The sequence below is a fragment of the Malaclemys terrapin genome, chromosome 4 (genome assembly GCF_027887155.1).
Source record: "Malaclemys terrapin pileata isolate rMalTer1 chromosome 4, rMalTer1.hap1, whole genome shotgun sequence".
NCBI classification, from domain to species: domain Eukaryota; kingdom Metazoa; phylum Chordata; order Testudines; family Emydidae; genus Malaclemys; species Malaclemys terrapin.
In genome coordinates this window covers 35,245,616-35,266,441 of record NC_071508.1, presented here as the reverse complement: position 1 = coordinate 35,266,441, position 20,826 = coordinate 35,245,616, and the positions used below count along the sequence as shown (strand labels likewise).

Below are 20,826 nucleotides of genomic sequence, written 5' to 3'. Positions count from 1 at the left end.
AGCACTACAAAAGTAATTTCCCCTCTCTTGATATTCACCCCTTCTTGTCAACTGTTGAGAATAGGCCACTTCCTCCTTAATTGAATTGGCCTCATTAGCACTAATCCCCCACTTGGTAAGGCAACTCCCATCTTTTCATGTGCTGTAATATATATACTGCTTACTGTATTTTTCGCTCCATGCATCTGATGAAGTGGGTTTTAGCCCACAAAAGCTTATGCTTAAATAAATTTGTTAGTCTCTAAGGTGTCACAAGGACTCCTCATTGTGTTTGCTGATACAGACTAACACAGCTACGACTCTGAAATCTGTTGGCACCATGAATTTCAACCAGACACCTCTGAATACAATGCAACACATTATACTGTGCTCACCTGTCACACCGGCACTGACCTCGGCCACATCACAACAACTCCTGCACCACAGAGACTTATCTGTCTCCTCGGTACCTCGGTCCCCCCTTCTCAGTACCGACGGTGCTTCTATACACAGGGCTGTTTCACAGCCCAGCTCTCCACAGTTCTCAACACACTGCTACAGTGGGGAGGAGGATGTGGTGAAGAGGACATAATAGGCTTGCCTCAACATTCCACGCCTGTAATTAATCTTGCCACACAGGCACCACCAGCCACTGGCTTCTCAGCAAACTTTGCAAATCAATCCTGGTTCAGCCAGCCTTGGATGCCTCCCATGCCATTCCAACCACAGTGGCCATTCTGGCAACCATGGGCACCATACCCACAACAACAACAACAGGAACACCCAACACTCTGCCCGCAACTGGTGCACACCAACCACCTGTGCTGCCATCACACGCACCCCCTGGTGTCTCCAAACAGGGGGTCAATGAACAGGAAGAATTCTTGGATCCAGATAACATAACCAACACTCATCTTTCCTCTTTCTCCCTGGGTGATGCACTTATGCCTCCACCCCCACCACAACGGAGGATTTCAGGCAGTTTCAGGATCTCTTCAAGAGAGTGGCAGCGTCCCTTGACATTTCTCTGAGAGAGGTCCAGAAATCACGCCACAAGTTAGTGGACATATTACATACGTCCACTTCATCCAAAATCGCCCTCCCCTTGAATGAGGCAATTATGGATCCTGTCAAATTACTCTGGCAAACCCCAGCAATGATTCCACCTACCTGTACAAGATCCGATAAGAAATATTACATACCAGCCAAAGGCACTGAATTTCTCTTCTCCCATCCAATGCCAAATTTGCTGGTTATAGATGCAGTAAATGAAAGGGGCAAGCAACAGCACTATAGGAATACCCCATACAACAAAGACTGTAAATGGCTTGATCCGTTTGGTCGCAAAGCATACTCAACTGTGACATTACAATTGAGAATTGCCAATTATGAGGCCCTGTTGGCAAAATACAATCACAATAACTGCGCAAGCCTTTCCAAATGTACAAACTTTATTCCTGAAGACAAAAGAGAACAGTACAAAGCCATCATTACGGAGGGTCACCTCATCACTAGAACAGCACTTCAAGCTGCCCTCGACTCTGCTGATTCTGCAGTGAGATCCATAGCCACAGCAGATGTTATGAGGAGAGCTTCCTGGCTTCACCTGTCTAGCTTTCCAAAGCCAGTACAGTCCACTGTAGAGGACTTATCGTTTGAAGGTGCCAAGCTCTTCGCAGACAAGACAGACACTCTGAAAGACTCCAGGGCTACTTTACAATCCCTAGGTGTCCACACACGTAGGAACAAGAGATGACAAATCACTTACCAAACTCAGCAGCGATTCCGAACCCCTTCACACACTCAGCGCAACAGGTTTTATGACCAGCAGAGCCGCAGACAGAAAACCTCCAGGAGAAGACAGTCCATCTCCTCGACTACTGCTTCGCAGTCCTCAACATCCAGGCAGCAGATTTGAAGGCTTGGTCGAGGGCTCGAAAATCCTGTCACTCTCAATGCTGGCACCATCGCCCAATGGCAAAATCTCTGGAGATAGCCAAATCCAATTTTACTCCATCTGGCATTCCATCACTAAGGGTATTGGAAATAATCAAAACTGGGTACTCCATCCCCCATACCTCCAACGGCTCTACCCACCCTCCTTCCCCGTCCCTCTTCAGGGACCCCTCTCATGAACACTGTAGAGATGCATAGCTCCCGAATCGCCAGCCCATGGGCGCGGCAAACTGCTCCCATGGCTACGAGGCAGGAGTGACCTTCAATCCAGCGTTTGTGTTTGGGAAACTTATTTGGCTGATTTGATTGTACCCTCGCAGCTGGTGTTCACGCGCTCAAGAGATGGGTTCGTTATCTTATGTGCACGTATACTGCCTGGCTTTTCTATGCGCAGGAATGTAACCACTAAGAAGAGTTGTAAACAAAGTAAGGAGAGAAATAAAAAGCCCAGGAAAAGTTTTCCTGGGAGGCTTTTTGCAAGAGGCTTGTAAAGCTCTCTGGCTACCAACAAACCTGGCGTTCTGTTTCCTGCGTCGTCACCACAGCTGGTGACCCCGACGTGATGCCCCTCTACTCACCGGCTGGATACGCCGAGCGCGCCCGCGGCTGTTTGCCGCCCCTTATTCGTGAGTATGGGGGGGAAACTTTCCAGTGCCCAGAAGGAGCACGCAAGAGAGTTACAAGTGATTATACGACAGCGATCATGTGTCGCTGTCCCGGTCGCTCATATTGAGGACCTTCTAAGGGAAATAGATCGCCAGTGCCCCTGGTATCCGGACTGCGGGTCATTACAGCTTTTTGATTGGATACGGATTGGGATCACCTTGTATAGTGAACCCCGTGCCCCAGTTCAGCCCCTGCTGCTCTGGCAGCGTTGTAAGGAGGCGCTGGAGGGGTTCGGCCCCGACGGCCTTAAGCCGGTTTCCCCTTTGCCCCCAGGTGATGGGCCACCCCCCTCCTGCCCGCAGCTGACCCCCCCTGCGCCGCCGCCCATGGCGGCGCCCCCATGCCTACCGGTCGGGCGGGGGGGGCGATGTCGCCGCGGCGGTGCAGCCGGCGCGTGAGGCCGGTCTCTTGACCGACAAGGAATCCAAGTGTGGGTTCGAGGCGTTCCCCGTCTCTAGGCGGGATAATGGAAACGGGGGGCGAGTAGTGGACTGGGAGGCTCTCCCCTACTCGGTTCTGCACGAGCTCTGGGGGATCTTGAAAGGTGTGTCAAACGGTTATCACTTGCTCCCCCAAGATTGGAAAGACATGTGTCGCATGGTGCTGTCTCCCACGCAATATGTTGTGTGGGACAGCGAGTACCAGCGAGAGGCGCTTGCGGCAGCAGCACAAGATGGAGGGGCTTATCTTGCTGAGCAGTTATATGGCACAGGGCAGTTTTCGGGCATCCCCGAGCAGGCGGTGGGCAAGCCCCGGGTAGCTTTTCCCATCATTGGCCAGTGTGCCCGTCGCGCGTTTCGCAGGGTCCCCGCTGCGAGCGAGTCCTCTAAGTCCTTCGACCCTGGTGGAGTTGCTGCAGGCGTGTACTGATGTAGGCACTCAAACCCATCAGATGGCCCTGCTGACAGCTGCCCTGCACAAGGGGCAGAAGCCTCAGGGGAACTGCTTTAACTGCCACCATCCATATTGATGATTAGGCGTACGGCCCTCCCCCTTCCGTTGGCTCACTGATGAGCCCGTATGGGTTGCGCAGTGGCCGCTTTTCCCCAGAATATGTGCAGTGTATATTGTAGCAGAGGTAAAGGAAATGCAAACCTACCAATATAGGTTGTGTTGTCTTGTTCAGATCACTGTGTGTTTGAAAGCAGGAGTTAGAAGTAAAAGGCAATCAAAAGACTGGGAAAGTTAATTGTGTCCCTTTTAAGGAAAAATCTTTAAGCTGTAGATAGCTTTGGATTTGGAAGCAAGCCAGAAAGCATTTGTATTAATGCAAGTTTCTAACTAATAAGGTAGAAGCCACTGAAATCTAGGCTGCCTATGAACAAATACAAGGAAACATTTTAAGCAACGACTGACTGCCCAGAAGGGGTAGACCTCTGTTCTTTTGTTTTTCAGATCATCAGAGAAAACGGATGCCAGCTGAACAGCATTCAATGTACCATGCATTTACTGGCACAATAGGGATTATTTTTGTGTTGTATGGCAAAAATTGTTGTTAAAAATTGCATACCAACAGTCTTTGGAAGCAAGGACATGGAAGGTTAACCCACTCCCCATATTGCCCATGGGATCCTTCTGGCTACCTCAGATTTCTAGCCAGAGGGCTGGGGAGGGAGGAAAGCAATTAGACACCAGAGGTTGTACCAAGTGCACTCCTCAAAAGTGGGTGTGCTTGTCCCGGTTTGTTGCTCCAAAGCTCTGTAATAAAGTTATTTTACTGGAAGAGTGAAGGTTTCCTTTGTAGGTTAAAAGAAGCCGAGAAAGGGAGAAGAGGAAAAAGCACAGAATGAGTTAACTGAGAGGAAAATACAGCTTGCAGGCTCATCCAAGGCCACAGCCAAAACTTGGCTGACCCCCAAGACAAGGGGGGGGCTTAAATGTGCCCGAGCAACTATGAGATCTGCAAAACACTGCCAGGCATTAATGAAATGTGTTAGGTTTCTTTTCTCACAGGTAGAAAAGTGTTATTCAAAGATCCTAGCACCCCTGCCATTTATTAAAACCAGGAGACTGAGTCTATGTAAAGTCCATCAACGAAAGACTGCTTTGGCTCCATGCTGGAAAGGCTCTTTCCAAGTCCTGTTAACCACCAACACCGCTGTGAAGTGCCAAGGACTGACTGCCTGGACCCATGCTTTTCACTGTAAAAAGACCCCTCCACCTCGGGAGGACCTTTTGACTGATGATAAGCCTATTTCTTCTTCTAGCCCTGCTGTGCCTTCTGGACAGCAGGAAAAAGGAAAAAAAGACAAGGTGAAGTGCCTTAGGCTCAGGCTTAGGCACTGGGGCTGTTCTGAGGCCCACATCCACAAAGGTAGCTCACTGGGAGTTAGGCATCTAAGAAGCACCAAAAATTGGGGCCCAACTCACCAATGTCACTCCCTGCAGCCCACAGAGTTCTCCTATCGAAGCCCTGCCCAGCCTAATGCTACTTGGTTTGAGAGCTCTGAGATCCCAGCCCAAGATGGTAACAGGCACCAGCAGGCCCTAAGGATGATAACTCACTGAAGTTCCAGCCCAATAATTACCATGTCCCCTTTTCCCCTGGTGCAGGAGTCAGGATCTTGTACCTCCGGCTTTCAAAGCATCGAAGTCGGAGGGCTCTGGATCCTCGGAGACGTCTTCATCCGCCAGTACTACGTTGTCTTCGACAGGGCGAACAACCAGGTGGCCCTGGCCTCTGTGGCATGAACACAGCGCCGTCCCCGGGACACTGCCATGGAACACTGACCCTGGAGAGTATCCGTTTCTCTAGAGCCCCAACACTGCGTATCGGTCTAGTGATCCCACCCCACACTCACCCTCTGTCCTGTAATCTTACCCCCAGTAGAATAAAGGAATATAAGAGCATTCAAGTGAATTGTTTCTTTGATGGGGTTTAGGATTGGACCCATCTTTTATTCATTTTTTGAACATAAGAACATAAGAAAGGCCGTACCGGGTCAGACCAAAGGTCCATCTAGCCCAGTGTCCTGTCTACCGACAGTGGCCAATGCCAGGTGCCCCAGAGGGAGTGAACCTAACAGGCAATTGTAACCCTTCTGCCCATCTAAGTTGGCAGCAACAAGGGCCGGGTTCTGTATCTAGGGGTTCCGTTTCAATAACACAGTGCAAAACCGGCTCGAGCCCCCACCCAGTGACCTGGGACAATTATATACCACCCCCTGGGCGCCTCTAAGAGGCAATACTTCCCCTCTCGCAAGCACAGAGTCTGAGTGTAACAGAAAATGTTTAATAACATGAGGTAAACGACATCAGCGTTAAATTGGAAAAACACCACAAACAGGCTTCATGAGCAAAAACTCACCCCAGCAAATTGGGCTGTGTCCTTTCCCTTTTGGTTCTTGAAACCAGCAACCCAAGGATCGCCAAAGTCCCCAAAGTCCAACAACCCCCCAAAGTCTCTTGGGTCCAGCAACCCAAGGATCACCAAAGTCCCCAAAGTCCAACAACCTCCCAAAGTCTCTGTCCCTGGTCAGTGCAGCCCCAGAGTTCAAGCGGGGGGGGGGGGGGGCACGCAGGGTGTTAAGGGGCACCTTACGTGATCCAAGGCCGACCGGCTGCCTCTCCGTGGGGTTCCGCCACAGCCTTCTCCACGAGCCGCTCCACTCCACCAGCTGTCCCATGAGCCGCTCCCGCCGTCCACGAACTGCTCTGGCAGCTGCTCCGCTCTGCTCACCGACCTGTGAGCCACTCAGCTCTGCTCCACTTTAGCCGTCCCTTGGGCCGCTCCTACAAGGCTCTGCTCTGCTCACTGCTTCTCCAGCCGCTCCTCCCTGCTCACCGACCTGTGAGTCGCTCAGCTCCGCTCCAACCGTCCCCGTGAGGCTCCACTCTGCTAGCTGCTTTGCCAGTCGCTTAGCAATATAGCTTCAGGCTCCCCCACTAGTTAACACAGCCTCAGTGATCTCAGCTCTTTTGTGATTTCAGCTCATAGTAGGGGAGCCCCAGTGCTAGTGCACCATTGGCCCACAGTGAATTCAGCTCAGCAGTCTGTAATTAGACTTCTAATGGAATCAAAGTTAGCTCTGACATTCAACAGTGGAGAGAGGAGGTAGTGCAATTGGTGTTTCAACCCCTCGGGGAGGGGGCCATACCATCAGGTACAAATACCTGTCCCCATCCTCTCTCCTTTCACTGGGTTTTGTAACCCATGCCCCTTGTCAAGCAAGTGCTACTTAGGTAATGGTGATGGACTCACTCAGTCCTTCTGTCATACAACAGGTTCACTGCCCTTGATTCACAGAATCAGGGTAACAAAACTTTATTCTTCCTGCCCCAATAACAAAGAAACTGGGGATCCCACACCAGCCAAAGTAACCACTTTGAGTTGCTGTTGTTTCATGCCAGGCGAGTGGGTGTGCCTATGCAAACAAGATCAGCCCCTGGAGTTCTTTTCCACACTCGCCATAATTCACCACCAGATGTCAGGGTAGAGCTCATCCTGACTCTGCTTACATCCTCCCCCCAGCCAAAAATTTGTCGTCCCGACAAATCACACTCCCTATTATAACAACTCACAGGTTCCCTCCAAAGGGCCTTAGATAGCCCACATTAGCTTCCACAAGCCTGTGTGCTAAACATATTGGTTCCTCACTAGTCACCCCAGGTGCATCATAAGTCAACCGTTTTACTGGCCTTATTACCCTGTCTCGTCTATTGAGAATCTCTGTTGTCGTGGTAGAGGGGACAGCCTCTTGAACAACAGTTGGGGAGGTTTCCTTTGAGGGCCCCTTGGCTACTGGCATAGGCCCCTGCAGTTCTAGTTCTAACAATGGAGGGTCCAAGGTGCCCAGGACATCCTCCACCTGTATGTCTTCACTGTCCAATAACCTGTGTGTGTCATCACATGGGAGTCCCACCAGTGGTCCAGGGGTGTCAGGAATGGGCCTAAATACTTCTGCCATGGGATTTAGGGCGGAAGAGGAGGAGCTCTCTTTTGATGCTGATCGAGACTGAAATCTTGTCTCCATCCCAGGATACACCATGGCTGTGTCTTCCTCCTCAGACTCACTCTCGCATGTGCTGTATAGGGGTAGTTTAGCTGCAGGGGGCTGGCTGTCCACGTTGGAGGGCAGCTTTGGTCCAGCACCTTCGTTCCGCCCGGTTGCCCTGTTGTGGCCCATCTCATACGGGGTGTCTACCAGTTCTCCCACAGGGAGCAAAAGGTTTCTATGCACTGTCTTTCTCTGCCCTGGACCCTCTTCAGGTTTAATCTTGTAGACCGGCAGGTCTCCTAGCTTTTCCATCACCAAATAAGGTATTGCCTTCCACCTGTCAGCTATCTTGTGTTTGCCAGCAATACCCAAATTTCGCAGCAGGACTCTGTCCCCCGGCTGGAGCTCTTGTAAACGTACCCTAGCATCATATCGCTGTTTGTTGCGGTCTGCGTTCTTCCGAGCAGCAGATGTAGCTAAGTGATAAGCATCCCGCAGCTTTTCTCTTAGTCGGGATACATATTGCTGATGAGTTTCATGGCTATCTCCATCCTCTGATACACCAAAGCACAGGTCTATGGGTAATCTTGGTTCTCGTCCAAACATTAAGAAATATGGGGTGACTCCTGTAGCATCATTCTTTGTGGCATTGTAGGCGTGCACCAGAAATGCGACATGTTGGCTCCAGGTTGCCTTCTGCTCTGGCCGCAAAGTCCCCAACATATCTAATAGGGTTCGGTTGAACCTCTCTGGCTGAGGATCACCTTGTGGGTGATAAGGCGTTGTCCTAGACTTTTTAATTCCCGCTATCCTCAGCACCTCCTTCAGAAGATGACTCTCAAAGTCCCGCCCCTGATCCGAGTGTATCCGGGCTGGAAATCCATAAACTGAGAAATATTTCTCCCACAGTACTCGAGCAACAGTGGTGGCCCTCTGATCACGTGTGGGATATGCCTGCGCATATCGCGTATAATGGTCAGCTGGGGCTGCACTGACCAGGGACAGAGACTTTGGGAGGTTGTTGGACTTTGGGGACTTTGGTGATCCTTGGGTTGCTGGACCCAAGAGACTTTGGGGGGTTGTTGGACTTTGGGGACTTTGGCGATCCTTGGGTTGCTGGTTTCAAGAACCAAAAGGGAAAGGACACAGCCCAATTTGCTGGGGTGAGTTTTTGCTCATGAAGCCTGTTTGTGGTGTTTTTCCAATTTAACGCTGATGTCGTTTACCTCATGTTATTAAACATTTTCTGTTACACTCAGACTCTGTGCTTGCGAGAGGGGAAGTATTGCCTCTTAGAGGCGCCCAGGGGGTGGTATATAATTGTCCCAGGTCACTGGGTGGGGGCTCGAGCCGGTTTTGCACTGTGTTATTGAAACGGAACCCCTAGATACAGAACCCGGCCCTTGTTGCTGCCAACTTAGATGGGCAGAAGGGTTACATTTTTTGGCGTAGTCGGCAGGATAAATGGCTTGCTTGGGTCAGCAAAGACTAGGACCGGAGCATGAGTTAGGCATGTAATGATTTCTCGAAAAGCCCTTTCACATCTCTCATCCCACCGTGGCCCAAATGGTTCGAAGGGGCCATAGTGTCTCTGCACAGGAGGCTTTGGGGACCTCCCCTTATTCTTGGTCTTAGATTTGTTCCTGCTGGACTGGTATCCCCTGGTAAGATCATTCAGAGGTTTTACAATCGTAGCATAGTTCTTCACAAATCTGCGGTAGTAGCCACTAAACCCAAGAAAGGTCTTGAGTTCTCTGTAGTTACTTGGACATGGCCATGTAGTGAGGGCTTCTATTTTATCAGGATCAGTACTCACACCCTCTTGGGACACGATGTGACCCACATACTTCACTGAGGTCCTGCAGAACTGGCATTTGTCAATTGAAAGCTTCAAACCATAATCCTCTAACCTATCAAGCACTTTAAGAAGTCTTTCTTCATGCTCCTCCAAGGTTCTTCCAAACACAATCAGGTCATCCAAATAAACTAGCACTTGCAGTAAATTCATGTCTCCTACAACTTTCTCCATAAGACGTTGAAATGTGGCAGGTGCTCCAGAAATCCCTTGGGGCATGCGTTCAAACTGATAAAACCCTAATGGGCAGATGAAGGCTGTCTTCTCCTTATCTTCTTCACCCAGAGGGATCTGGTAGTATCCACTCCGAAGATCCAACACAGAGAACCACTGGCTTCCCAGCAAACAGTCTAAGGCATCTTGGACGCGAGGCATTGTGTACTGGTCAACCACAGTACGGCGGTTTAGGGTGCGGTAGTCAATACACATCCGGATTTTCCCATTCTTTTTACGGACCACCACAATGGGTGAGGCGTATGGACTGCGGGACTCTGTAATGATGCCATTCGCAGCCAGCTCCTGAAGATGTTGTCGCACATCTTCCATCTCGGAGAGGGCAATCCTCCTAGATCTCTCCCTGAAAGGTCGAGAGTCATGTAGTCTGATGTTGTGCTCTACTCCTTTTGCACATCCCACATCCCACTCATGCAATGAGAACACCTTGGATCTTTCACAAAGTTTCCTCCTCAGGCGATCTTTCCACTCCTCGGACAATGGTGAATCTCCAAAGTCAAACTTTGCAGGGTCTATTGTCGGAACTTGAGTCTCACACTGGGGTTTTACAATTGATTCAGGCTCGAAGAGATCTGCTATCTTTTGTCCTTGCTTCACAACAACATCTCGACTTGTTTCATTAGAAATCAGTATAGTCACCTTTTCTTGGGCTTCAGCAGGTAGGGTTATGACTCCACTGGGGACCAGCACTCCTTCCGGGAGCTCTCCTTCAGCTGGCTGCTCTACCATTGCTAATGCCCCTTTACTGCCTTTCAGCCGAGTACTCATGACAAGCACTTCTTGCTCCGTCCTCGCAGGCACTACTAAGGGGGTTGTGCCCATGTACTTCAGTGCCCCAATCGGTAGCTCAGATGTCTCCTTTTTAGCACCCTCAATCTTCCTATAGGCTTCAGCACAAAGCGTATGGATCATCAGGGTATTCAGGTACTGGTCCCCAGCCCGTCGTCTGCAGTAATCCGCGAGCACCTTGAAGAGACTGGAGTTGGTCCCTATCAGCACAGACACATCAGAGGTCCCTTTAGGGTCAGGGCATATTAATGCAGCTGTGTCCACCTCTTCTCTTACCCCAGCAACCTCCTCTGGGAATTCCAGGTGCACTATGACATACCCTTGGTAGGGGTATTCATCCATGCTGAGGCCACACAGACCAACGCCAGTCAGTGGCTGTATAGGCAGGTGCCTAAGCATTTGTTGGTAGAATGACTGAAATATAATGGTCACTTGAGATCCAGTGTCAAGCACGGCTTTACACTCCTCCCCTTCAATCTTCACCATGACCTCTGCTCGAGGCCCTATCAGTCCTGCGGGGATCCCAGCTGGACGGTCTTTTCTGGGGGAATCTTCAAATCCTGCAGGCCTGGGTGGTACCCGTCCCCGGACTCTCTGGCAGCTACCGGATCTCTCCCAACTGATCCTCAGCTTTCCATACACTAAGGAGGGGTTTTCTTCATTATGGCACTTGGCAGCACTGTGTCCATCCTGACCACATCGGTAGCAGAAGAATTGTCCTTTCCCCCTTCGCCCAGATGGGATGGTGGCTCTAAATGCTGACTTCTCCATCGCCAGGGTCAGAGGCTCCTTATTCCCGGAAGTCTTAGCTCGGTCAATGGTGCTTTGCAGTTCAGCTATCCGTTCTGTCAGGACCTGCACCTGTTGGGCAAGTTCCTCTGTGGTGCTCACCATCAGTACACTGGCCGTTTGCAGTGGTGTTGTGCCGGCTGGCTCCAATGTTTGGGCTTCCCAAAACTCGCTGGCAGCCTGCCTTTCTTCCTCTTCTCTGATCTCCTTTATCAGCTGGGAATAACTTGGGGGATGTTCCCGTCGTTCTCTTAGCCGGAGATGGAGTAGAATCGGGTTCTGATACTGAGCTCCTCTTACAATTTGAGCCAGTCTGGTCCGATCCATCTGTTCAGCAGTCACTGCACCCCTCATGACAGCTCTCTGAAGCAGTCTCTCCAGCCTCTGTATATAGGCTGAAATCTTCTCACCAATTTGCTGTCGGGAATTAAGGAACTTACAGTAACTGTCTTCAGGGCCCTCTACACTCCCAAAGGTATGATCAAGGGCCTCCAGGCAGTCCTTCACACTGACCCCAGGGTCAACGAGCTTCAGGGTGCGAATCACATCTAATGCTGGGCCACTAAGGCTCTCTATTAGACATCTTCGCTTTTCTATATCAGGTACGGCCCACTCCTGCAGCATTTCAGTGGTATGCTCCAACCAGGGTTCGAACTCCTCTGCCCCAGCAAATAACCTTAACTCACGACAAGAGTTTGACCTAGCATGGGACAACACAACCTTTTCCAATATTTGCCCCAGTGCTTTTGCCCAATCATTAGCTGAGGCTGCGGCCCCTGAGCTAGAGGCTGCAGGGCCGGGGCCCAACAAACCTGACATATTAGCCATTATACAAACAGTAATTTCCTCAAAATATAAACCCAATTGTTTCCCAGTGCAGTGGGACACTCAACAGGTGCTTGCGAGGGGTACTGACCCAGGGCATTGGTGGTTCAGTGGTAGAATTCTCGCCTGCCATGCGAGAGGTCCCGGGTTCAAATCCCGGACGAGCCCCCAAAAATGTAACCCTTCTGCCCATCTAAGTTGGCAGCAACAAGGGCCGGGTTCTGTATCTAGGGGTTCCGTTTCAATAACACAGTGCAAAACCGGCTCGAGCCCCCACCCAGTGACCTGGGACAATTATATACCACCCCCTGGGCGCCTCTAAGAGGCAATACTTCCCCTCTCGCAAGCACAGAGTCTGAGTGTAACAGAAAATGTTTAATAACATGAGGTAAACGACATCAGCGTTAAATTGGAAAAACACCACAAACAGGCTTCATGAGCAAAAACTCACCCCAGCAAATTGGGCTGTGTCCTTTCCCTTTTGGTTCTTGAAACCAGCAACCCAAGGATCGCCAAAGTCCCCAAAGTCCAACAACCCCCCAAAGTCTCTTGGGTCCAGCAACCCAAGGATCACCAAAGTCCCCAAAGTCCAACAACCTCCCAAAGTCTCTGTCCCTGGTCAGTGCAGCCCCAGAGTTCAAGCGGGGGGGGGGGGCACGCAGGGTGTTAAGGGGCACCTTACGTGATCCAAGGCCGACCGGCTGCCTCTCCGTGGGGTTCCGCCACAGCCTTCTCCACGAGCCGCTCCACTCCACCAGCTGTCCCATGAGCCGCTCCCGCCGTCCACGAACTGCTCTGGCAGCTGCTCCGCTCTGCTCACCGACCTGTGAGCCACTCAGCTCTGCTCCACTTTAGCCGTCCCTTGGGCCGCTCCTACAAGGCTCTGCTCTGCTCACTGCTTCTCCAGCCGCTCCTCCCTGCTCACCGACCTGTGAGTCGCTCAGCTCCGCTCCGCTCCAACCGTCCCCGTGAGGCTCCACTCTGCTAGCTGCTTTGCCAGTCGCTTAGCAATATAGCTTCAGGCTCCCCCACTAGTTAACACAGCCTCAGTGATCTCAGCTCTTTTGTGATTTCAGCTCATAGTAGGGGAGCCCCAGTGCTAGTGCACCATTGGCCCACAGTGAATTCAGCTCAGCAGTCTGTAATTAGACTTCTAATGGAATCAAAGTTAGCTCTGACATTCAACAGTGGAGAGAGGAGGTAGTGCAATTGGTGTTTCAACCCCTCGGGGAGGGGGCCATACCATCAGGTACAAATACCTGTCCCCATCCTCTCTCCTTTCACTGGGTTTTGTAACCCATGCCCCTTGTCAAGCAAGTGCTACTTAGGTAATGGTGATGGACTCACTCAGTCCTTCTGTCATACAACAGGTTCACTGCCCTTGATTCACAGAATCAGGGTAACAAAACTTTATTCTTCCTGCCCCAATAACAAAGAAACTGGGGATCCCACACCAGCCAAAGTAACCACTTTGAGTTGCTGTTGTTTCATGCCAGGCGAGTGGGTGTGCCTATGCAAACAAGATCAGCCCCTGGAGTTCTTTTCCACACTCGCCATAATTCACCACCAGATGTCAGGGTAGAGCTCATCCTGACTCTGCTTACACAATGATCAAGTGATCTCTCTCCTGCCATCCATCTCCATCCTCTGACAGACAGAGGCTAGGGACACCATTCCTTACCCGTCCTGGCTAATAGCCATTAATGGACTTAACCACCATGAATTTATCCAGTTCTCTTTTAAACTCTGTTATAGTCCTAGCCTTCACAACCTTCTCAGGTAAGGAGTTCCACAAGTTGACTGTGCGCTGCGTGAAGAAGAACTTCCTTTTATTTGTTTTAAACCTGCTGCCTATTAATTTCATTTGGTGACCCCTAGTTCTTGTATTATGGGAATAAGTAAATAACTTTTCCTTATCCACTTTCTCCACATCACTCATGATTTTATATACCTCTATCATATCCCCCCTTAGTCTCCTCTTTTCCAAGCTGAAGAGTCCTAGCCTCTTTAATCTCTCCTCATATGGGACCTGTTCCAAATCCTTAATCATTTTAGTTGCCCTTTTCTGAACCTTTTCTAGTGCCAGTATATCTTTTTTGAGATGAGGAGACCACATCTGTACGCAGTATTCGAGATGAGGGCGTACCATCGATTTATATAAGGGCAATAATATATTCTCAGTCTTATTCTCTATCCCCTTTTTAATGATTCCTAACATCCTGTTTGCTTTTTTGACTGCCTCTGCACACTGCGTGGACATTTTCAGAGAACTATCCACAAGGACTCCAAGATCTTTTTCCTGACTTGTTGTAGCTAAATTAGCCCCCATCATATTGTATGTATAGTTGGGGTTATTTTTTCCAATGTGCATTACTTTACATTTATCCACATTAAATTTCATTTGCCATTTTGTTGCCCAATCACTTAGTTTTGTGAGATCTTTTTTGAAGTTCTTCACAGTCTGCTTTGGACTTAACAATCTTTAGCAGTTTAGTATCATCTGCAAACTTTGCCACCTCACTGTTTACCCCTTTCTCCAGATCATTTATGAATAAGTTGAATACGATCGGTCCGAGGACTGACCCTTGGGGAACACCACTAGTCATTGGCTGCTAGGGCCACAGCTACCTGCCTATGCGTACTAGCAACAACTTTTAACAGCTGTTGCATCCACTGGTCTGTAAGGACCCGGGGTTGCAGTTTATTAGCGATGCGCCACCTACCCACCATTGTTCTAAAAGGCACATGTCTTTTTCCAGTTGTTGCCTTGAATGGGATAACTCCATGAGAGACCACAGAGTCCATTATGACCATAAGAATAAATGGTAGTCGCTGATCCCAATCCTTGCCCTGCTGGTTTACTATTTTGTTAAAAGCTGTTTTAAGAGTGCGGCTAGCCCGTTCTAACTGGCCTGAACTTGGAGGTGTCCTGCTATATGCAATTTCTGCTTAATTCGAATGGCTTGACAAAGCCTTTTAGTAATATTCTTGATGAAATGGGGCCCTTGGTCCAAATCAGTATTTTTTTGAATACCCCACCTGGTTATTATCGGCTCAATCAGAACACGGGCTGTAGTTTGGGCTGTGTAGTTTTGGGCGAGGATTGGTTTACTCCATTTTGTAAACAGATTAACAATTACTAAACAATACTGACTACCCCTGGCTTTTCTTGCTAATGGGCCAATGTAATTAAATTGTAAATGAGCCCAAGGCCCCTCTATTCTCTGGTGTTTTAGAGGCCTTTTGATTATATTAGAATTAACATTACTGGCTGTACAGGACAGACAGTTATTTACAAACTATTTTATAGTGCTGCTTATATTTGGCACCAGCCAGGTGCTTGCAATTTAGCTAAAGATTTTTTTTTACTCTCAAATGCCCCCTCTCATGGGCTAGGGAAATTATTTCTGTTTTTAATGCTGTGGGTACCATCCAAACTACTTTTGTTTGTTTTGTTTTAGTGGCTAGGTTTCATTTGGATTTATGCTGCCACACTGTCCATTTTCTGTATTTTTTTTTGCCACGGTCACTGCTAGATTGGGGTCCTGCTTTGAAGGGTGATTACATCTATTTGTTTAGGGGTTTTTTTTTGTTGATATAGGGGCTATGCCTTTTTTGGTTGCCCTAAGGTTTTTTTTTTATTAGGAGTAAACCCTCTTTCTACTTTATTTAAGGGCATAAGCCATAGGATGGAGCCCTGTTCCATGGTTCTGACTTAGTACCCTCCCCATTCCATTTTTGTAGTTGCCAGTTGTAGCACAAACGGCTGTCCCACCTGGGAATATGCTAAAACTGGAGCCTGAACTAAGGCCGGCATTAACTGGATTATGGCTTCCTGCTGCAAAGGGCCCCTGTTTCATTTCACCCCCTTCTTTAACAACTTATGCAGCGGGGCTGCCTTTTTTGAAAACCCCTTAATAACGTTTTGGGGAAAATTCCCAAAAAGGATTTAAGAGCTGTGACATCTGTGGGAGCTGGTAATTTAAAAATCAGCTTTTCTTTTTGTTGATTAGGGGAGCACCCTTCCTGTCCCAAGTCACTTCAAAATAATTTACTTGTTGGGAACACAACTGGGCTTTTTGCATTTTTTTTAATAAACCCAGCTTCCTGAATTTTTTGTAACACTCTATTTAATACTGTGGGTGCCATAGGTACAGGGCCTCCCTACAGGGAGGCAAGTGGTGGTGGCAGTAGCGGAGCACTCAGGGTTTTCCCTACCTGCTCAGCCAGCCTTAACAGCTGGGGAGCAAGGTGTTAGGAAAAAGTTTTTTAGGATAGCTTTAGACAACAGTTTTACAGTATATTTTATTATTTAGTTTTTTTATAATTAATTTTATAAAACTCACAGGTTATAGTGACTCCTATTGGGGCATTGCCTTTTTAAATTTAAATAAACTATTGATTAACCATTTTAATTATAATGAGCTCTCATATTAAAGGTGCTTAAATTTAAGGTTTTTATTTACTTTTTTTGTTTTAATTTTTAAAAAATTTTAATTAGCAAAAACTGCAAGCCTAGAGCTAGTTTTAACCTCACATTTAAAATTATTTTAATTAACCCTTAACTATATAGTGTATTTATTTCATTAATTTATAATAGCTAAATGCACACAATATAATTGCAATTAGCATAATTAAATTTTAATTTTAATCCGTCGCAACAGTACAGCTGAGTCTCTATGACTGTGACATGGAGGAAGTGGAAGGGTCTGATCCACAGCTGTTCTGACAGCTTGGTCACACAGGGAATAGTAATGTTTGATTCAAAAGCTGACGGTCTGATTCGGTTTATGAGGCCTTCTACACCTAGAGGAGTAACAACAAGCTGCAGTGTAAGACGCACAATCTAACGGCTCCTCCTATTATGGCTTATGTTTACGGCATTAGCCTGAGGCTCAGGATGCCTCAGTTCAATTCCTGGCTGTGCCACAAATGCCCTGTGGGATCTTGGGCAAGTCACTTTCCTTCTTTGTCCCGCAGTTCTCCATCTGTACAATGGGACTAATGATCCTCCCTTTGTCTGTTCAGCTTGGAAGCTCTTCAGAGCAGATGCTGCCTCTCACTACATGTAATGTATAGTGCCTAGCACAATGGGATTTTGATTGCAGCCTCTGGCATTACTCCAGTACAAATAATAACTCTCTGAGTCCATGCAGAGCATCCCCTAGCTGATGGCAGGAACTGCCTCCATGACCAGGGCAGGCAGCAGGGAGGGCAGCATCCTGGGGGTGAGGGAAATTGTATCGTTCAATGGTTTCTCTTACAGCAGCTGGTGAAGTGGAGATCAGTAGCTTGTGTAGCAAGCGCTAACAAAACCTGAGTGTCAATATGCTCAAACAGAGGAGGCGACTTTGACTTTAATCCCTGTTAGTAAAGAATTTCTTGTTGTTATATATATAAGAGGGCAAGTGTGAGCTGAAACTGACTATAAACCACTGATTGCCAAAAGGGGTCTGGCAGATATCCCCCGTGAGAACATAGATAATTTTTGAATTGACAATTGTATGATTTGCAAATCGAATACAAACCTGGGAGAGATTTCATGGTTGTGGACATGCTCTCTAGAGCATTGGATCAGAGTGCAGTGGAGCAAAGTCCAGAATTTGATTTTATATATGCCAATCTGATTTAAAAAATCCCAGTCTCGTCTCCGTGGTATGAAAACTGTGATTGCCCAGAACTAGTGCACAGGATGAGTTGCTGCAGAACGTGATTAAGGCTATCACAGAGAGTTAATCAGGAACAGCTATTCCACTTACATTTACGCCCTCCCTTAACACAAAGGAACTTCCCAGCGTAGATAAGCCCCGAGTCCTTTTCCTTTAAGTGAGAGTGACACGTGTTTCCAAAATAGTTGCTTTTACTGTCAGAGGCCTGGCCCATAGAACAGAGTTAGGTGGAAGCATGGCAGCCGACATTGACCTAGTTATGCATGTGGCTACACTTAAATTTGTCTCCTACCAATGTAAGTGCCCTGTTATGCTGACACCACCTCCCCAAGCAGTGTAGCGCCACGGTCAATGTTCTTAGGTCGACACAATGTGACTGTAGACACTGTGTTACTTACGTCAACCCTAACTGTCCTCCAGCAGCTGTCCCACACCATTGTAAATTTCACTGCCTAGGGGTCACATAGAACGGAAGGCCTCCCCGCCCCCAGCTTCGCAAGCATTCCTAGTAGATCTCTATTGTTGACCACAACTGCCCAGCTGACCATGCTGGCTTCATGCTCCAGAAAATCTCCTGCCAGGAGTAAACAGGAGATATTGGTTCTCCTGGGCTTGTGTGGAGAAGAGGCTGTGCAGGCACAGCCTTAAACCAACCACAGAAACATCGACTTCTATGAGTAGATTGGAGAACACTCCAAGTTCATAGATTTCCATCTTCACGTGGCTGTAACCTGAAAATGGGGGCATCCTTCACAAGGAACAGATGAGAGTTAGAGGACATTTTGTGGCTAAGTTTGAAAAGAAATGCCTCTGGGTTGTTCCAAAGAACAATACAGGCGGCACCAAAGAACTGGAATGGGATACGAAGACATTTACCTCTCAGTCATTGGTTCCTATCTGGCTGGACCCCTGTTGGGAGAGAGGGTACCATCATGGGAATGGAGCTTTCCACACCTTGGGCCCCAGTTGCAATACAGCCATGTAATGGGGAACTGGTGCTGCAGTTAGTGGACTGGAAATAGGATGTGCAGCATGAATCTGAGCAACTGGCTGACTCAGGGGAGTGGGCTCCAGAGCCTGTTACTTGTATGGTGCTGGTTCCAGTTTACCCAGTTCTGTAGCGAAAGGCTTTGTCACCTGACAGCTCTTGGGTGAAATATGTAGGTGCTCTGCCTGACATCAGAATGAGAATCCCATGTGATTAAAAAATGGCATTTAACTTTCCATTTAGCACTATCCGCTCCTAACCCTGTGGGGACAAGCAAACACCAGGGGAAGGATGAGGTTTCCATGTGACTGGGAGTAAAGTCACCTTAGGCCAGTGACAACCCTAACAAAGGGGCCTGGAACTGGGCAGGCCTAACATTTTGTATGAAAAAATGTGTATGAAATCTTATCAGTTCATACAAGTTTATCTGAGCGGAACTGGTCCTGAAAATCAGCTTATCCGATGTCCCCTGATGCCCCACAGTGAGGTCCTGGCATCTGATGTTAGTTTTGCAAATGGACAGGTAATTTCCATTCCCTGCTCCAGGTTTTTCAACAAAGAGTTGAAATAGATCTCAGATTTAGAGAAGGGAGGTTTGCTTTGAGACATCTGACACCAGAGAGACAATACAGGCACCTCATAGCATCCTAAAGCAGTAGGGATAAATCCTGTCATATAGCTCCTCCTGCTTTTCCAGTCTTGGGTCTCCATCCAGTTCTGCCAAGGCCTCTCAATCTTGACCTCATTATTATAGCTCTGGGATATGAAATAGACACCCAGTTCTGCCAAAGCGCCTCAGTCCTGAGCCATAGGCCACCTTGCGGTTCCAGCCCTCAGGTCTGACACATCCACAGCTCTTCTGATGCCCCTCAATCCTGACCTGCAGCACCCCCTGCTAGTCTATAATATAGTTTCTTCTACAGAAAGTTGGCTGATCATAACCAATTGTGCTATTTCCATAGCAGAATTCCTTGCGGCCTGCAAGAATTTGTGACTGATTTGAGGATGAAGAGCTGAACTTTTAATTTTGCGGGGGCTAAAACTGAGTCCCTGATAAGAGTCCAGATTGTGACTGGGATCTGGAACAAAAATCTCAGAGGCTACTGGAAGAGCCATAATTAACTGTTGACAAATCTGTTAGAACTTGTCAAGCAATGGAAGTCACCCAGTCCGGAAGGAAGATTATGGAGGGTGGGCTGTGCTTTGGCACTGTGGACATGGTAGAGAATCCAAAATACTGCAATAAAAGAGACCCGAGGCACAAAGGCATGGAGACTTTCAAGTCAGAGTTCAGCAAAAAGAGCACGTGGCTTGTGTTGGTTGCCACAGTGTGTACAACTCCAAGATAATGCCCGGCATGTGAGAAAAAGATGCATGAAATGCAATGGATTCCAACACTTTGCAAGAGCTTTCAAGAATCTTTTTGTTTTAAACAACAACAGCTTTCCAGTCTCACACAAAATGTGCAGTGTGATTGCCAGAGGTATGGCTCAGGGTGAGACCCTGTAGCAAGTAACGTACAGAGGGGCCTGGACAGCATATTCCCAGTCCCTATTATCAAGTTCAGCAGGAGCTGTCAGTATCAGTGTCAGTACCAGTGGTTCTAGTTCCCAAACCAGATGAGGAAATATGCTTTTGTGTGGACTACTGTAAGCTAAATGCTATAACTCGCCCAGACAACTATCCAATGCTACGCACAGATGAGCTATTGGAGAAATTGGGACATGCCCAATTCATCTCTACCTTAGACTTAACCAAGGGGTACTGGCAAGTACTGCTAGATGAATCTGCCAAGGAAAGGTCAGCCTTCATCCCCCACAAGGGGATGTATGAATTTAATGTGCTCCCTTTTGGGGTGCGAAATGCACCTGCCACCTTCCAGAAACTTGTAGGTAGTCTCCTAGCGGGATTGGAAGAATCTGCAGTCGCCTATCTTGACAATGTGGCCATATTTTCTGATTCATGGGCAGAACACCTGGAGCATCTACAGAAAGTCTTTGAGCGCATAAGGGAGGCAGGACTAACTGTTAAGGCTAAAAAGTGTCAAATAGGCCTAAACAGAGTAATGTACCTTGAACACCAGGTGGGTCAAGGAACTATCAACCCCCTACAGGCCAAAGTGAATGCTATTCAAAAGTG

General features: G+C 48.2%; 1 non-coding gene and 1 pseudogene across 1 annotated transcript; both read left to right on the top strand.

Annotated features, from left to right (window-relative positions):
• Positions 1 to 20,826, top strand: part of LOC128836099 (NACHT, LRR and PYD domains-containing protein 3-like) — an 82,673-nt pseudogene that overhangs the window by 53,016 nt on the left and 8,831 nt on the right.
• Positions 12,126 to 12,198, top strand: TRNAG-GCC (transfer RNA glycine (anticodon GCC)). Its single transcript has one exon. It is a non-coding gene; the product is annotated as a tRNA-Gly (tRNA).